The 18,098-nt window shown below is 36.0% G+C and overlaps 1 long non-coding RNA gene across 1 annotated transcript; it reads left to right on the plus strand.

Annotated features, from left to right (window-relative positions):
* Window positions 1–1,905: 1,905 nt before the first annotated feature.
* Window positions 1,906–17,491, plus strand: LOC126588430 (uncharacterized). Its single transcript, XR_007611455.1, has 2 exons — window positions 1,906–2,180; window positions 17,451–17,491. It is a non-coding gene; the product is annotated as an uncharacterized LOC126588430 (long non-coding RNA).
* Window positions 17,492–18,098: the final 607 nt, after the last annotated feature.

An 18,098-nucleotide genomic window follows, 5' to 3' on the forward strand; every position in this document is an offset into this window, starting at 1 on the left:
ATAAGATATTGTTCATTAGGGTTTTTGTGAGTTTTAAACAACAAAAGAGGCAAAAGAAAATAGCTCTCTTGAACCACAAAGGCCGGCCACCATAAGGGGGTTTTTACTAACATCTCTTACACCCCTTTGGTTATTCCTTCATCCTTCTCACTACACTAGTGGGTGAGGATCTTTAGAGGTTTCCTACTTTGAGAACTTGAAGAGAACCTAGGAGCACTCATTGTAACAAAGTGGAGGAGGCAAGGAGGGAAGCTAGGCTCAAGGATTTCAAGGAGCAAAGGGCTTGGAGGTGGTCCATCCTTGGTCTCAAGTCTAGATCAAGAGGTATAAGACTAACCTTCACTTTGTTCTTGATTCTAAAAATTGTTTTGATGCATTATATATAAACCTATGAACCTTGAAGGGGATTTGCATGACTATAGCTTTGATAATATGTTATAAATGCTTCCGCTGCTTTCGTATAATTTAAATTTTGATTTGTATATGCATGATAGTCATTATGAAATCCCATGCTAGAAACTCATAATTTTCCCTTCAATATCTACACTTGAGAATTGAATAAAGATCCTTGTAGGATTGAAATGTATTTTTGTTCTTGTCCATAAGCTGTGCTATAGCAGTAAAATATAGTGATAATTTATTTGACATGATCAAGTAACATAATGTTTAAAGTAAGGAGTGTTTTTATATACTCTTATTGACTCTACATTATTACTTGAAGAGAATGCAAATGATTTTTTATCATTCTTTCAAGTGAATGATGATCCTACATTACTGAATATAGCAAATGTCACTTGCACATTACCACCAGAAGTGGAATGTTTTTTTTTTTATTTTAATTTTTTAATTTTATATTTTAAGTTGGATGATGTGGAAGGAACATATCTTATATTTCAAGCACTACGTACTTATGATGCGTTTGTTGCACGGAACTATTTCGGACTGGATTAGCTTCAAAGATTAAGTTGGACTGCCTTAGATTAGACTAAGCTAAACTAACTTAGTGAAGCATTTGATGTAGTTTGAGCCTAAGAAGCAGGATAATAAAAAATAAAATAAAAACCCATGATATGTTACAAAATATTGTATTTGCTTCAACTTATTTCATCTCTCCCTATTCAAAACTTCAAAGTATGTTGGTGTCACTCAAATATCGTATTTAATCCAAACTCCTTTCTTCTTCTAGCAATTCAGTGCCATCTACCATATTAGAAATTGCAAAATTCTTGAGATTTCAGAACCAACAATTGATAATTAGTTTCACATTTAAACAAAAACCCATCCACAATAAAGCAACCCAAAAAAAAAAAAAAATCAAATTTAGACAAAAGAATCAATGTGGGTTTTGCGAATAAGGAAATATACCAACAAGAACAAATAATACAAAAGCCAGATCTAGCAAAAACATATACATACATATATGTGTGTACACACACACACACACACACACACACATATATATATACACAAACCCAGAAAATGGTGCTTTCTATAATTTCAGCTTAAATTAGAGAGACCCACTATTGCAAACACCATTAAACCAAACAAAACATATTTAAAAATCTGAAATTCATATTATATTACCAAAAAAATAAGCAAATCTGAGGAAGATTGGGGATATATGGCATTACATCTTTCCATCTGAAAATATCAGTTTTTCGTGCCCAGATGAACTTCGCGGCCAACATCATCTGAATTCAACCTCATTCTGAGTGAGCTGATGCGGTGCTATGGCGGTGGTAGCCATCGTCAAGACATAGACAAAGAGAACGGGAGATGACCTTGGAAAAATGAGTAGGGTGGCACTGGCATCGGTCTGGGCCTTGGATCGAATCGACCCATCGGTGGGTGCTAATCCAATCTTGGGATTTAGGGGTGGGTGGTAAGGAGATAGAGCAGGGAGAGAGAAGAAGATCCATGCAGGAAAGAAGTGGAAGATTTGACGTCCAGATCATTGATTACGATGAGGCAGCAAACAGACGAAGCAGACGATGGAAAGGCTTAGCAGTCCATTGCATTTTGGGGAGCTTCGCTAAGAACCTCTTATTAACAATGTATGGGGTATTTGAGTCTTTTCTTATGTATCTGTACACATCAGCTAAATGAAGGATATTAGATTACTTAGTCATTAAGTTTGGACAGCTGCTATATATAAGGCTGGATAAGGTTGTAATTGTTTAGTTTTTTGTTCGGTTAATACAACAGCTTCTTTTGCAAGTTTCCTTTCTTTCTCTTTCTCTTTTCCTCTCTTTTCTTCTGCCATTTCCATATTTTCTTGCGTTTAAGCTTTTCTGAATGTTTCAATGGCTGAACATGCCATTGTTATGATGGTATCAGAGCTTAGGTTTGGTGAATCTGTGAAGAGGATCCTGACGGGCTCATTAAGCTTTGGAGTTTGTTTTTTTTTCGACGGATTTGAGAGGCGGTGGTTTCTGATTTTGTCGAGGTGGTGGTTTCTGATTTTGTCGACGGAGTTTTGGTTTCGGTTCGTCGGTGCCGACTCAGGTTATATCCGCTTAATTCTGGTGGTTTCTGGTCAATATTTTCTAGACTTTGTGTTTAATTTCATGGCATAGCTATGGATCTACGATTTGTTGATGTGATAAATGTTAGGGCACGAAGCCTATTGTGGTTTGCTTCATTGATGAGTTTTTGAGCACGAAGCTCCTTACAGTTTGGGCACGAAGCCTTGATTCTTTCTGACTTGCTGATTGTTTGGGCACGAAGCCTTGATTCTTTCTGAATTGCTGATTGTTTGCACACGCAGCTACTGTGGTTTGCTTACTTGATGAGTTTTTGAGCACGAAGCTCCTTACAGTTTGGGCACGAAGCCTTGATTATTTCTGAATTGCTGATTGTTTGGGCACGAAGCCTTGATTCTTTCTGAATTGCTGATTCTTTGTGATTTGCTTCTGTTTGTTTTCTTTCTTGGTTCTTGTTGAAGTCTCGATATGAATACACTCAAAATGGAAAGTCTTCTTGGTATGTTCACCATTCGGCTGCAAGATGATAATTTTGTCAAGTGGTCTTTTCAATTTCGATCGGTGTTTGAGGGATATGATTTGTTTGATCACTTTGATGGCACATCGGTTTGTCCACCGAAGTTTGTGTTCACTGAAGCTAATGGTATCACTACTGAGATTACAGCAGCATACAAGGAATGAATTAAACAAGACAAAGCTCTTGTTAGTCTTCTTCTTGCTACATTAGGTGATGAGGCTGTGGAATATGTTGTAGGTTGTAAAACTGCACATGAAGCTTGGATGAATTTGCAGGACATATATGCTACTGTTTCCAGAGCAAGGGTGAATCATCTCAAAACTGAATTGTTGACTATCAAGAAAGGGTCTGATAGTGTTGAAAAATATATGTTGAGGCTTAAGGCTCTTAAAGATCAGCTTATGGCAGCATGTGAAGTAGTGTCTGAGAATGACCTTATTGTTGCTGCTCTTGCGGGTTTACCGGCTGAGTTTAATATGATTCGTACTGTGATTGTGGCTCGTGAAACTCCTATTTCTTTAAAAGAATTCCGAGCACAATTGTTAGCTGCTGAGCGAACAGCTGAAGATTCACAGTCTACTTTGCATTTTCCTATGTCAGCCATGTATTGTCAAGGAGAATCCTCTAATGCTCATTCCTCACAAGATCAAGGAGCTTCTCAGTACTTCTCTGGTGGCTATGGTTTTGTCACTGAAGCTACTAATTCCTCTCAAAGTACTGCTCACAGACCCATTGGTGGCATTGTTTCTCAGGCTTCTCTGCCTCATTTTCATCAACAAGGAAATGGGAATTTTCAGAATAATAGAGGATATCAGCATAATGGCGGAAACAATGGAAGATTTAACAATAGGTCCAGATACAATGGGAATAATAATGGCAGATTCTCAGGCAATTCCAATGGTTTTCCTGGAGGATCAAACAGCAATGGTTTTTCTGGTAGTTCTAAAGGAGGTTCAAATTGGCAGAATTGGAATGGAAATAGTGGTTTTAAGCCAACATTGATTCCTGAATGTCAAATATGTCATAAAAGAGGCCACACAGCTACTAATTGCTATTCAAGGTATGATGCCAGCTCAAGCTCTATTCCTCTAATTCTTTAGTGTCAAATTTGTGGGAAGAAAGGTCATTCTGCTCTCAATTGTTATCATCGAGGAAATTATGCATATCAAGGTGCTCAACCTCCTTCTTCTTTCAATGCTTTCACTGCACAAGCTCAGCCAAACCTTCCTTCTTCTTCACAACAAAATTGGGTGCTCGACACAAGGGCTATACACCATATTGTTGGAAATGTGCCCTAAAACCAATCATATGATGATACTTTACGGACATTTCACATGTTAAACTAATCTAGTTTAATATAAAGGGCAAAGATTATTGTTTGAGCCGTCTCATATAAATGTTATATGCTTAAACGATAAAGTCCAAGGAATATGTGATTGGAAGAATGTAATCTAATGAAGTTAGATTCATGAGACCATTCTTTCGTAGACACATCCTAAATGTTCCTGATCATAGGATTGCCAATTGGGCATTGACAGTCCGTCAAGATCGGTACGTGCTATGTCTTCTCTCAGGGAGAGTGACTAGTCTCGAGTCATTGGTGTGTGTGACATCAAGACAAGTACGTAGGTGCTCAGTAGAGAATGAGTTCACTGAACACGATCAACGAAGAGTTCTCATACTCATGTCACATGAGAACTCATGTTTGGGATAATGCAAATTAGTCCTTTGACCTGAGGCATCACAGTTGTCTTGTGGTTAAGTCCTTGATCTTTGATTATGTCAATGTCACCCCATCGGGGTGTCCACGGCATCGTTGGGGTTAAGCCACTTAGTCATGGAGGCAAGTGAATGCGCAACAAGGGATCTCTAACCTTCAAACCGTTTGAGGGAGAATACTCTATGATATGATTTAGAATCTCTGGCCAGAGTATGAATGAGATTTAGAAAAGTCGTTCTAAATCACATTCAAGGAAATCATATAAGAACACGAATCACATTGGATAGTAGACATGAATAAATAAACTATCAAACCAAACAATGTGGTCAGGAGTATTAGATTAGAGAAAGACCGTATTGCATTTGTAATCCTAAACTGAATAGGTTCTTAACCTCTTCTGATTAGCTTGGGTAACCATGACATACGGCTAGGTGTCACTCATGGTTTGTGGAAGCCCTAAAAGTGTATTATCACTAAAGGGAGAATTGAAAGTAAGTTTCAATTCATAATCGATTTGAAAGAGTTTTGATCGCCCACTGCCTCGCTAAAAGGAACCTAATGGATCGTACACCGTATAAGGTGGAGATGGATGAAACAAACTAAATGAGTAAGAACAATTGAATAGTTTAATTATTTATGGCAAGGATTAATTAATATGTTAATTAATCAAACGAATAAGTTCGTTAAAGACCTCGGGATAGGTTTTGGACCTTAAGGCCCAATGGGCTTCGAACGTCAAGCCCATTGACTTAAGTTGTATGACAACTTAATGAATAATGATTCACTAAGACCCAAAAGCCCAAACAACCCCCCATGGCCGGCCATATAGAGAAAGGGTAGTGAACTTGCTTTAATTACAAGTTTGCCACTCAAATGAATAAAGGTATAAATATGACTTTATAGCCTTTTATTCATTAAGGGGTTTGTTTTGGGGAAAATTGGTGAGAATTGTCTCTCCATTTCTCTCTAGAAAAGCCGGCCACCATGGAAGTTGTAGCTAGCCATCTATTCTTCCATGGTCACTCATTTATCATCCATGCTCTCCTTGGTGTAGATCCATCCAAATCCATGGATCTAAGATGCAAGGAATGAAGGCCCTATCTCTTGGGTGATTAGCCTTTGTTTAACTACAAAGAGGAATCTACAAAGGTATATATTTCAACTCACTTTGTTTTGAGTTGATTAATGGTTCACCAATCTACTAGGCTTTGAATTTCATGGTTAATGTTTTGTTTTTAAGTGCATGCTAGCATGATTCCGCCTTTAATTGTTAATTGCATGCTTATTGATGTTGCTTAAAAGAACATGTTTTCACAAAATATTCCTTCAAGTGGTATCAGAGCCTAGGTCTAGTAGTTGGTGAATCCTTTTGGGTTTTGTAGTTCATAGTTTGTGATTTAAAAGTTGTAATATGTTACAAGCTTTATTCTTGTTTCTTTGAATATAAATTTTGTTAGAAAATTTGCCATCTCAAATGTTGTAGATGTAGTTCATATGAGCATGAATATTGGAGCTAAAATTTGGTGCCATGACTTTGGGGATTTTCGGCCAAATCCAAAGGGTGGATTTTTGGGTTCTTGTTTGACTTGTTAAAAGTGTTTTCAAGTGACTTTTGGAACCCTTATGTACCCTAGTTTGGTTAGATGTTATTTCCCTAAAGTTTGAATGGTTTTGGAATGTTTTTGGGTGAAAAAAAGTTCATGGAAAAATTTTGGGTTTTTCATGAATGTTCTTCATTGTTCTTGACATTTTTGCCAAGAACAAAAAGGTTTGTGTTTTGATTCAAAGTTTTGATTTATTACATAAAGTTTATGTTTTATGTTTTTCAAATGTTTTAATGCATAAGATATTTATTTGAAGGGTGATGGAAATGGTGATGGGTGTGTAAGGATTAATTTCCTTTCACACACACCACTTGCACCACTTGTTGCTTTATGTCTAAAACTCACAAATCAACACACACATCACTCTATCCTCTTCCAAAACCGGCCACCCTTGCAAGTGGGGTACTTTTGGGTCTTTTATGCAATTACATAAAGTTTTGATACTTTTGTGTATTTGCACTTTGGCCCAAAAGTTTACGTTTTTACGTTTAGGTCCAAAAACGCTAAAGGACAAATTGTTTTGATCCTTTAATGAAGTTTTTGCATTGATTAAATTTTGGGTTCTAGTGTAATTACATGAAGTAGTGGACTTTTGTGTCTTTACAAAGTGACCCCAAAAGTTTTGCAACATAGCCCAAAAGTTGAGGTTAATTGCTTAATGACCCAAATAAGTTGTGGTTATTGCATGATGGCCCAAATTAGGTTGAGAACAAAATTGTTTTGTCTCTTTAAATGAGAATTGGATTTTCATTTTGTTTAGCTCCATTTAAATCAATTTTATGGATACAAAAACCAAATGAAAATGTTGCATTCAATTTAATTAGTTAAAGTGTTAATTAATTAAAGGGTGATTATGAACCTAAGCCTAATATAATTGAGCTATGTGATAGGCCGTTTCAAATTTGTTTGAACCATGGGAATGTGTAGATTAGATTTTGGTTGTAATTTGATTTGATCAAATGTTGTAAAAGGGCTTAAGCTCTTCTTTACTTTAAAGTAATTTGTTTTATGCAAATGTTGTAATGAGCATAAGCTCACCTTTACTTTGAAGTACTTCTTTCTTGCTTTATATGATATGCATGAAAATGAAGTAGTTGGGTCCAACGCCCCTAAGACAACACGCCTTAATGTGATTAAACGCGTAACTAAAATCAATCACCATCCCTAGACCGAGATTCAACACAAGGCTCGTGTTGAATCTAAACAAAGGTTCATAGTCATCCTAAGGCCCTAAGGCAACTATATAGTCCATCAAATGAATGCAAAGGTTATGTTAGTAGTATCATATACTCTTGCTTTAAAAACCGTTTTATAAGCATAGTGGGAGTATTATATACAACTAAATCAATCATATGGACCAATAGTTGTAATAGGACCAAATAGTTTTAATAGAGATTAAAATGTATATTTATATGTGATGAGACCTAAAACCCTCAACCAAACAATTATTAAGTTGATAAGCGTGAGAGTGCTTTGAACACTCTTTCGTAGGCCTTCCACCGTGGTGGGCTCCAATCGTTTATGACTTGTACACCGGCTTCACCCTATCATGGGGGAGTACAAAGTGCATGCTTATACTCAGGAGGAATCCATAAACATATGATGAGGTTACTGTAGGCAACGAGGATGGCCGACATCGTATCATCGTGAGGCTATTCTTGAACCCCTTCACGAACTAAGCATGGTGGGAATGACTTAACTAAGTGCAATGGAACCAACATCATATCATTGTGAGGTGACATTCTCTAGAGGCCAAATAAGATGGGTACTTGCATTAGTTGCAAATGAGTAAGTGTACTCTCTCATTATTATTAATGCTAGCCAACATCATATCATTGTGAGGTGGGCTTGGTAATAGTGAGCCTCCCATACCCTACTAAGAGTTTCATCCAAAACTCTCGAATTCCAATGAGGGATATGGAATTTGCCAAAAATAGTGGGTGGTGCTATTTTGATTTAAAGACCCGAATCAAATGGCTTAAAATCAATCAATTTATATTCGTTATGTATTTGTTTACCAATATATTTGCAAACGCTATCCAACACTTGACAAATAAAAACCGAATGTTTTAGTTTCCGGACTTGGTACCACAATCCCAAAGAATGTCTTAAATGGATTGTATATGTACCTAAGTAGTCTCATCCTCACAATCTTCCTAATGATAATGTATCATTGGAAGAACATGTTAGAAAAGTCTATCATGAAGAGAACAACACAAACAACCAATGCTTATTCCTTCGTTATATGAACAAAGGAACTTACGAAGATTAGCATAAAGAAAAGGACACTTTTAGTGTTATTAGTTCTTCACTTACAAATCGTTGTATGAAGAAATAATGAGTTGTTTTGAACAACCCTTAGTCAATGCAAACACTTAGTGCTTGTTTCTTTGTTAAATGAACAAAGAACTTGAGAAGAAAGCACAAAGGCATGGACACTTAATATGCCATGATTCTTCACTTACAATTTGTTGTATGAAGAAATGAGAGTTGCCTTGTACAACTCTTGAAAGTTTGTAGTTATGTTTAGAACATAATGGTTGGTTGACAAAAATAGTCCATCAACATGGACTTATGATGATTTTGAATCATTGAGTGTTGAAGTGTTAAAACACTTCTAGAGATGGGAACTAGGCAAGGACTTCACCTTTGTGTCCCTATCCTTATGGTTCACTAAGTTTATTGTAAACTATATAAATGAACAATAACCACATGCTCTCCAAAATGTTTGATGTGTATAACACAATTGAAATAAGTTTCAAGAGAGATAGTGGGAGTTTAGGGACCATGACTATTGTAGTCAAAGGAGAAGTCAAATGAAGAAGATAAAATTAACTCCAAGGGAACAAACTTTCTTTATGAAAGGATGGACATTGGAAGGGGTATTTGCAAGAAATGTCTTGCAAATGTCAAGAACACACCTTTCGAAGGTGTTGTAAATTGTTCTTGAAAAGTTCAAAACAGTTGGTTCTTCTACTTGAATGCTTGATTCCGTATTAGTAACTATGTTTTACAATCGTTGTAAAAGTGTGACTAATAAGAAGTAGAAGATATATGAGAGAAGGAAAAGGTGCTTCACATTCGGAAAGTGAATCAAATATAGATCTCTGCGAAAGCAGATGGTACTTACTTCCTCATATGAACTACCAAAGAAATTGGAAAAACATAGATTGTCTTTATATTCCAATTTTAAGGAACTAAATTCCGTCACTATGTGAAATGGATAAATGTTTTGTTTGACAAAACATTGTTCTTTATTAATCAATGATTGGATTATGGTAATCTAATTGATTGTCTCTATAGTAGAGATAATATGGTGGTGTTAACTGTTTAGAACACAACGATGCTTAAAACCCAAAAGGTTGCAAGGTAGTGACTAATCCCAACTAAAGTTGTGATACCTCTAAAAACATAAATTACAAGTTAGTCATAGATGGATACTTAGGATCGTTAGATCCGGATCCAATGTCTTCTTGTTAAAATTGTATAGAGGCAAAATGTTTGAATCTTCATTCTTTTGGAAAGAATAAAGAATCACAAAGTTGTTGAGGTTAATTCACTTAGATGTTAGTGGCACTTGTCCACAACATAATACTACTCATGTTGTATGACATTCACCGAAGATCACCCTCGGTTAGACTATAGTTTATTTTAAATAAACACAAGTCCGAATACTTTGCAAAAGGTTTCAAAGAATTCAAGAAATGTAAGTTGATGAGTAAGACATCTAAAGTATTTACCTCCTTAGATTTGATCCAAGGAAAAGTAACACTTTAGATGAGTTTCCTTGAAAGATATCAAGGAAAATAGCATCATAAGATAATGTATTTCTCCATTTGGAGAAGAACAAACTCAAATAAGATTTAGTTCGTTAGATGTTATCTATTACCCATATATAGGATATATATACTTCTAAAAACAATATGATTGTCAATTAGAAGATCTTCCAAATTTTTCATGACTCCATAAGATGTAGTTGGAAAGAAAGACAAATCTTAAGCATGTTAAGATTTGGGGTTGTGTGTTAATACACAATATTTGTTTGATAACAATCTTGTAGGATATCCTTAAATTAACTTTTGGATATCGCTTCTATAAACCAACTAACAAATGTTGTTTTGTTGGGTAGTTCATTGTAATCCTACAATGTGATTTGCCTAAGAGCAAATGAACGAAGGATAGAACTCAAAGAATGGGTTCTTTGAGAGACAAGAAAGTAATCAACAAATATAACAACCTAGTTCCTATACCACAAGCTCCAAGGTAGTCGAGAAGGATTTATAAACCGTCTCAGTTGAATGGTTTGAACTTTATGACTATGTCATAGAGTTGCACCTCTTAATTCGAAAGAAATAAGAATGAAAATCCTTATGACTACATTGAGTACATATACGATATATACTCATGGGAATGGTAAAGTACCATTTGACCCGAAATAATGAAACCTTCATAAGCTAATTGGTAGCTTAAGGTGACTACAATCAAAGAGAATGGTTGACTTTGAAGGAACCATTTTTGACGTAGTCTTAGTTTCAATTAATTCGAAGATTGCTAGCTACAATTAAATGGTGATTCAATGTTTGGACATAATATAGGTTTCCGAAACCATTATTAAGATAGTCTTGATAATATATGTCTAAAACTATGAATCACAAGACATGTAAGTTGTAGAGATCCATCCATCATGGATCTTAGCAAGCTAGTGGGAGCTATAAGCGTCTTATGAGAGAAAGGTCAAATCGTTTGCTTTCTCATAAAGATGTAAATGAATCTTTTGTTTACTAGGTTTACAAAAGATTAGTGGGAGTTAGTCATATTCCTAAATTTGTATGTATATATATATATATATAAATATATATGTGATATATATGAATGTATATATGATTTATTAATTTTGGAAATGAAATGAATACTTCTTCGTTAAAGTTATGACTTTAAACATTCGTTAAAGTTATGACTTTAAACATTCTATAAAGATAGAATGTATATGGGAGACATAGTCTATATACATGGGATGGAAATCTATATTGATAGATTTTAGGATATAATTTGATTATATCAATCCCTAATAATAGACAAAAGATGCTAGGAAGTTTCTCATATGATGATAAACTTTAATCAGAAGAACAACTCTAGTGAGACTAGGAGGTAGCTCTTCTCAAAGGGAACGTACCCTTTGACTCCCAAAGAAATAATGCGTAAATAAGAATCCTTTATGCATACGCATAAAGGTGATTTATGTATTTCATATTGTATGAAAAACATTGATATGGGTTGTACCTAGAAAGGTACAAGACGATATCAGTGCAAGCCCAGGATCAGAACCATGGCAACTGTCAAGTGAGTCCTTAAGTATTTAAGAAATACTAAAGGATAGATTCCTCAAAGAATGAGGAAGAATTAGAGTAACGTAATGGAAGCGTAAATGTATTAGATTATGAATCTAATCCATCATTGGATGTTTCTTCATTATGAATGAAGAGATAAACAGATATCTCTTTATTATGACTAAAGAGATATTTGGATGGAAACATTAAAGTAATAACTTTAGTGTGTTCCATTATGAATGCAAGGTATATTGCCATATAGAAGTTTGCAACAATGTTGTTTGGATAGGAAAGTTCATTTATGAACTCTCTATTCGGTTCCAACCAGAAAGTGTATCTAGTGTACTGACACTATGACACTAATGGGGCGATAGCTCAAGCCAGGGAATCAAGGTCTCATCAAGGTCCGAACTCATATGAGAGACTGAACCACATGATTAAGAATCATGTATAATGGTGACGTCGTTATTCTCAAGGTTGCTTCTATGGATAACATATAGATATCCATTGCCTAGGCCTACTATTCAGCCATTTATGAAATGACTACAAAAGAGGTATCATCACTGATGACTAAGCTGATTGGCTCTAGTGCAAGTGGGAGATTGTTGGAAATGTGCCCTAAAACCAATCATATGATGATACTTTACGGACATTTCACATGTTAAACTAATCTAGTTTAATATAAAGGGCAAAGATTATTGTTTGAGCCGTCTCATATAAATGTTATATGCTTAAACGATAAAGTCCAAGGAATATGTGATTGGAAGAATGTAATCTAATGAAGTTAGATTCATGAGACCATTCTTTCGTAGACACATCCTAAATGTTCCTGATCATAGGATTGCCAATTGGGCATTGACAGTCCGTCAAGATCGGTACGTGCTATGTCTTCTCTCAGGGAGAGTGACTAGTCTCGAGTCATTGGTGTGTGTGACATCAAGACAAGTACGTAGGTGCTCAGTAGAGAATGAGTTCACTGAACACGATCAACGAAGAGTTCTCATACTCATGTCACATGAGAACTCATGTTTGGGATAATGCAAATTAGTCCTTTGACCTGAGGCATCACAGTTGTCTTGTGGTTAAGTCCTTGATCTTTGATTATGTCAATGTCACCCCATCGGGGTGTCCACGGCATCGTTGGGGTTAAGCCACTTAGTCATGGAGGCAAGTGAATGCGCAACAAGGGATCTCTAACCTTCAAACCGTTTGAGGGAGAATACTCTATGATATGATTTAGAATCTCTGGCCAGAGTATGAATGAGATTTAGAAAAGTCGTTCTAAATCACATTCAAGGAAATCATATAAGAACACGAATCACATTGGATAGTAGACATGAATAAATAAACTATCAAACCAAACAATGTGGTCAGGAGTATTAGATTAGAGAAAGACCGTATTGCATTTGTAATCCTAAACTGAATAGGTTCTTAACCTCTTCTGATTAGCTTGGGTAACCATGACATACGGCTAGGTGTCACTCATGGTTTGTGGAAGCCCTAAAAGTGTATTATCACTAAAGGGAGAATTGAAAGTAAGTTTCAATTCATAATCGATTTGAAAGAGTTTTGATCGCCCACTGCCTCGCTAAAAGGAACCTAATGGATCGTACACCGTATAAGGTGGAGATGGATGAAACAAACTAAATGAGTAAGAACAATTGAATAGTTTAATTATTTATGGCAAGGATTAATTAATATGTTAATTAATCAAACGAATAAGTTCGTTAAAGACCTCGGGATAGGTTTTGGACCTTAAGGCCCAATGGGCTTCGAACGTCAAGCCCATTGACTTAAGTTGTATGACAACTTAATGAATAATGATTCACTAAGACCCAAAAGCCCAAACAACCCCCCATGGCCGGCCATATAGAGAAAGGGTAGTGAACTTGCTTTAATTACAAGTTTGCCACTCAAATGAATAAAGGTATAAATATGACTTTATAGCCTTTTATTCATTAAGGGGTTTGTTTTGGGGAAAATTGGTGAGAATTGTCTCTCCATTTCTCTCTAGAAAAGCCGGCCACCATGGAAGTTGTAGCTAGCCATCTATTCTTCCATGGTCACTCATTTATCATCCATGCTCTCCTTGGTGTAGATCCATCCAAATCCATGGATCTAAGATGCAAGGAATGAAGGCCCTATCTCTTGGGTGATTAGCCTTTGTTTAACTACAAAGAGGAATCTACAAAGGTATATATTTCAACTCACTTTGTTTTGAGTTGATTAATGGTTCACCAATCTACTAGGCTTTGAATTTCATGGTTAATGTTTTGTTTTTAAGTGCATGCTAGCATGATTCCGCCTTTAATTGTTAATTGCATGCTTATTGATGTTGCTTAAAAGAACATGTTTTCACAAAATATTCCTTCACATATGACAGCTGATCTGGATCATTTGACACTTATTACTCCTTTTGAAGGCACTGACAGGATCACAGTGGGCAATGGAGAAGGTTTACCTGTAGCCAATACTGGTTCGGGTTCTCTTTTAACTTCTTCCAAACCTTTAACTCTTCAAATGGTTTTACATGTTCCTCAATTAGCAGCTAGTTTATTATCTGTGTATAGACTATGCAAAGATAATCACTGCTATGTTATACTTGATGAATTTGGTTTCTGGGTGCAGGACAAGGCAACAAAGAAAATTCTACTGAGAGGAAGGAGTAGTAGTAGTGGCTTGTATTACATTCCTCAGCAGCAGTTTTTCAACTATTCTCAGCTAGTAAATAATACACCTCAAGCTCTTTTGGGACAGCTTGTGAAGACTTCAATTTGGCATCAACGACTTGGGCATCCTACTAATGAAGTTCAGTTGAAAATGTTGAAGGAGTCTCAGATATCTGTTTCTTTAGATAAAAGTCCACAGTTATGTTCAGCTTGTATTAGGGGTAAGATGACTAGACAACCATTTCCTTCTAAATGTAATAAGTCTAGTGTTCCTTTTGAGAAAGTGCATACTGATGTATGGGGACCTTCACCCACTGTATCTCTTGAAGGTTACAGATATTATGTAATTTTCGTAGATGAATGCACAAGGTTCACTTGGATCTTTCCTCTTATTAATAAATCTGATGTCTATACTGTGTTTGTTAAGTTTCATGCATTTGTTATGAATAATTTCAAATGCAGTATTAAGACACTGCAATCTGATGGCGGAGGAGAGTATATGAGTAGGTTGTTTAAACAATTTCTGGATACAAATGGGATTTTACATCTTGTCTCTTGTCCTTATACCCCTCAACAAAATGGGTTGGCAGAACGGAAACACAGGCATATTATTGAGACTACTGTGACATTATTGAGTGCTGCAGGGTTACCTTAACAGTTTTGGTTTAATGCTTATAGTCATGCAGTGGTTTTAATCAATAGAATGCCTTGCCAAAACTTAGAAATGGTGTCTCCCTATGTTAAATTGTTTGCCCAATCACCATCTCTGAGTTCCTTAAAGATTTTTGGTACTGCAGTCTATCCCTACTTAAGACCTTATAATGTCAATAAGTTACAAGCTAGAAGTGATGAATGTGTGTTTGTGGGCTACTCTATTGGATATAAGGGAGTGTTGTGCTATAATCGGCATACACAAAGGTTACTGTTATCAAGGCATGTCATCCATGATGAGAATGTGTTTCCTTTTAAGAAGTCTTCTTCTTCTTCTGTCAATATTTCTTCACTGGCTGTATCCTCACAGCAAGAGTTACCAAGAATGAGATATATTGTGGTTCCTAATTCATCTGCCCAAACAAGAGAAGAAATTGGTGGGAATGGTCAATCTGTGGATATACATTCTATGGCATCTCAACCTTCAAGTCTCTCTTCCAGTTCAGTTCTGCATTCTTCATCAGATATACAAGCTACTACACTACATCACTCTCCTTCTTCCTCTCAAGTGTTGCCTGTCCCTGACCTTGACCAAAATCAGGTATCTCCATCTCCTGTTATACATACTTCTTCTGAGCATAATATGGTTACATGTTTAAAAAGTGGAGTCCTGCAGCGAAAATACTACTCTACTTATTATGCTTCTGCATCAAATACTTCAGTTTTTCCTTCTTCTCATGATGATGATGTGATGTTTTGTGGATTCACTGCGATTCTTGACATTCATGATTCACTAGAACCTTCTCATTATAAACAAGCTGTTCTTTCTGAGGATTGGAGGAATGCTATGAAGGAAGAATTTGTGTCTTTACAAAAACAAGGTACTTGGGAGCTAGTACCACCTTCGGTTGACAGAAATGTGATAGGGAGCAAATGGGTGTACAAGATCAAGAAGGATCAAGATGGCAAAGTGTCCAGATATAAGGCACGTTTAGTTGCTCAGGGTTATAGTTAGGAACAAGGATTGGACTATGATGAGACTTTTAGTCCGGTGGTAAGACATACAACAGTAAGGCTGGTTTTGTCTCTTGCTGCTATGAAAGGATGGGAATTGCGGCAGTTGGATGTAAAGAACGCTTTTCTTCATGGTGAATTACAAGATGAAGTTTTTATGAAACAACCTCAGGGTTTTCAAGATCCTCAGCATCCTAATCATGTGTGCAAGCTTCTCAAGTCATTATATGGTCTTAAACAGGCTCCAAGGGCTTGGAATGCCAAGTTTACAAGTTATTTACCTTCCTTAGACTTTCAGTCATCTCATTCAGATCCTAGTTTGTTTGTGAAAGTGTGTGGGACTGATGTAGTGATCTTGTTGTTATATGTGGATGATATCATCATCACAGGTTCTTCATCCTCCCTTATTCAACAAGTGATTGCTGAATTGAGTAGTGCTTTTGATATGAAGGACATGGGCAAGCTTACTTATTTTTTGGGACTTCAAATCACGTATAAAGACAATGGTGATATATTCATTAATCAATCCAAGTATGTGACTGATCTACTCAATAAGGCCGGCATGATAAATTGCAGACCTTGTTCCACTCCAAGTAAACCTCATACTCAATTGCTCAAAGATGAAGGAGAACCATTAGCTGATCCCACAGTTTACAGAAGTTTAGTTAGTGCATTGCAATATCTCACCTTTACACGGCCTGATATTGCATATGCTGTCAACTATGCTTGCCAATTCATGACAACTCCAACTGAAGCTCATTTCTGTCTCGTTAAAAGAATCCTCCGGTATTTGAAGGGTACATGGCAATGTGGATTAACTTACTCTGCTCAAGACAATATGGATTTATTTGCTTATAGTGATGCTGATTGGGCAGCAGATATAAATACAAGGAGGTCGACTACTGGTTACATTGTTTTTCTGGGCTCAAATCTTGTGTCCTGGCAGTCTAAGAAACAAGGCAGTGTTTCTCGAAGCTCAACGGAGGCTGAATATAAAGCCTTAGCTAATGCAGCAGCGGATGTGGCTTGGATCCGATTAGTTCTTAAGGATCTCCATATGTTTCTTCCTTTAGTACCATTGGTACATTGTGATAATCTTTCTACATTGGCATTGTGTTCTAATCCAGTTTTTCATACTAGGATTAAACAGTTAGATACTGATTTTCATTTTGTTCGTGAACGGGTGCAAAAAGGTGATCTGCAGGTACAATATATTCCCACTGAGGCTCAAATTGCAGATGTATTAACTAAAGGATTACATAGTCCTTTGTTTGTTCATCATTGTTCCAATCTCATACTGGGATATCCCAGCTGAGATTGAGGGGGAGTATTAACAATGTATGGGGTATTTGAGTCTTTTCTTATATATCTATACACATCAGCTAAATGAAGGATATTAGATTACTTAGTCATTAAGTTTGGATAGCTGCTATATATAAGGCTGGATAAGGTTGTAATTGTTTAGTTTTTTGTTCGGTTAATACAACAGCTTCTTTTGCAAGTTTCCTTTCTTTCTCTTTCTCTCTTCCTCTTTTTTCTTCTGCCATTTCCATATTTTCTTGCGTTTAAGCTTTTCTGAATGTTTCAATGGCTGAACATGCCATTGTTATGACCTCTAACGAGGTCTCTAGTCGAGGCGAATCCCTTTTAGTCCCACTAAAACTAGTCCCTGTGATTACCAAACATGGGACTACAGTAATTTTCAGTGTAGTCCAAACCAGTGAATGCTAGTGAACCCAAACAAACACACTCTCAAAGTTATGTACTAATAATGATAAATCTTAAGGAAAACTTGATAAGTCCAATTTTTTTAGTCAATAGTAGAAATAGTCTAGTTTATTAAAATAAGTCTAATTCTTTAAATTTAATTATTTTATTATCAATAATTATCTCCTCAATGATAAGATTTATTATAAAAATTAATTTTTTTTCCTAATTATCTCTTTGATTATTCTTTTTATTTATTTTTTTTATATTTCTTGTTCTTCCTCCTGCTTTAAACCCCATTTATAAATTTTATTTTTAATTTTTACAATCAACCTACATCACAAGTGTGGATGCAAATTTCTTCCTCCTTGATCAATTGCACCTACAAAACAATTAACACCTTTGG

This window comes from Malus sylvestris, chromosome 11 (assembly GCF_916048215.2).
Source record: "Malus sylvestris chromosome 11, drMalSylv7.2, whole genome shotgun sequence".
Taxonomy (NCBI): domain Eukaryota; kingdom Viridiplantae; phylum Streptophyta; class Magnoliopsida; order Rosales; family Rosaceae; genus Malus; species Malus sylvestris.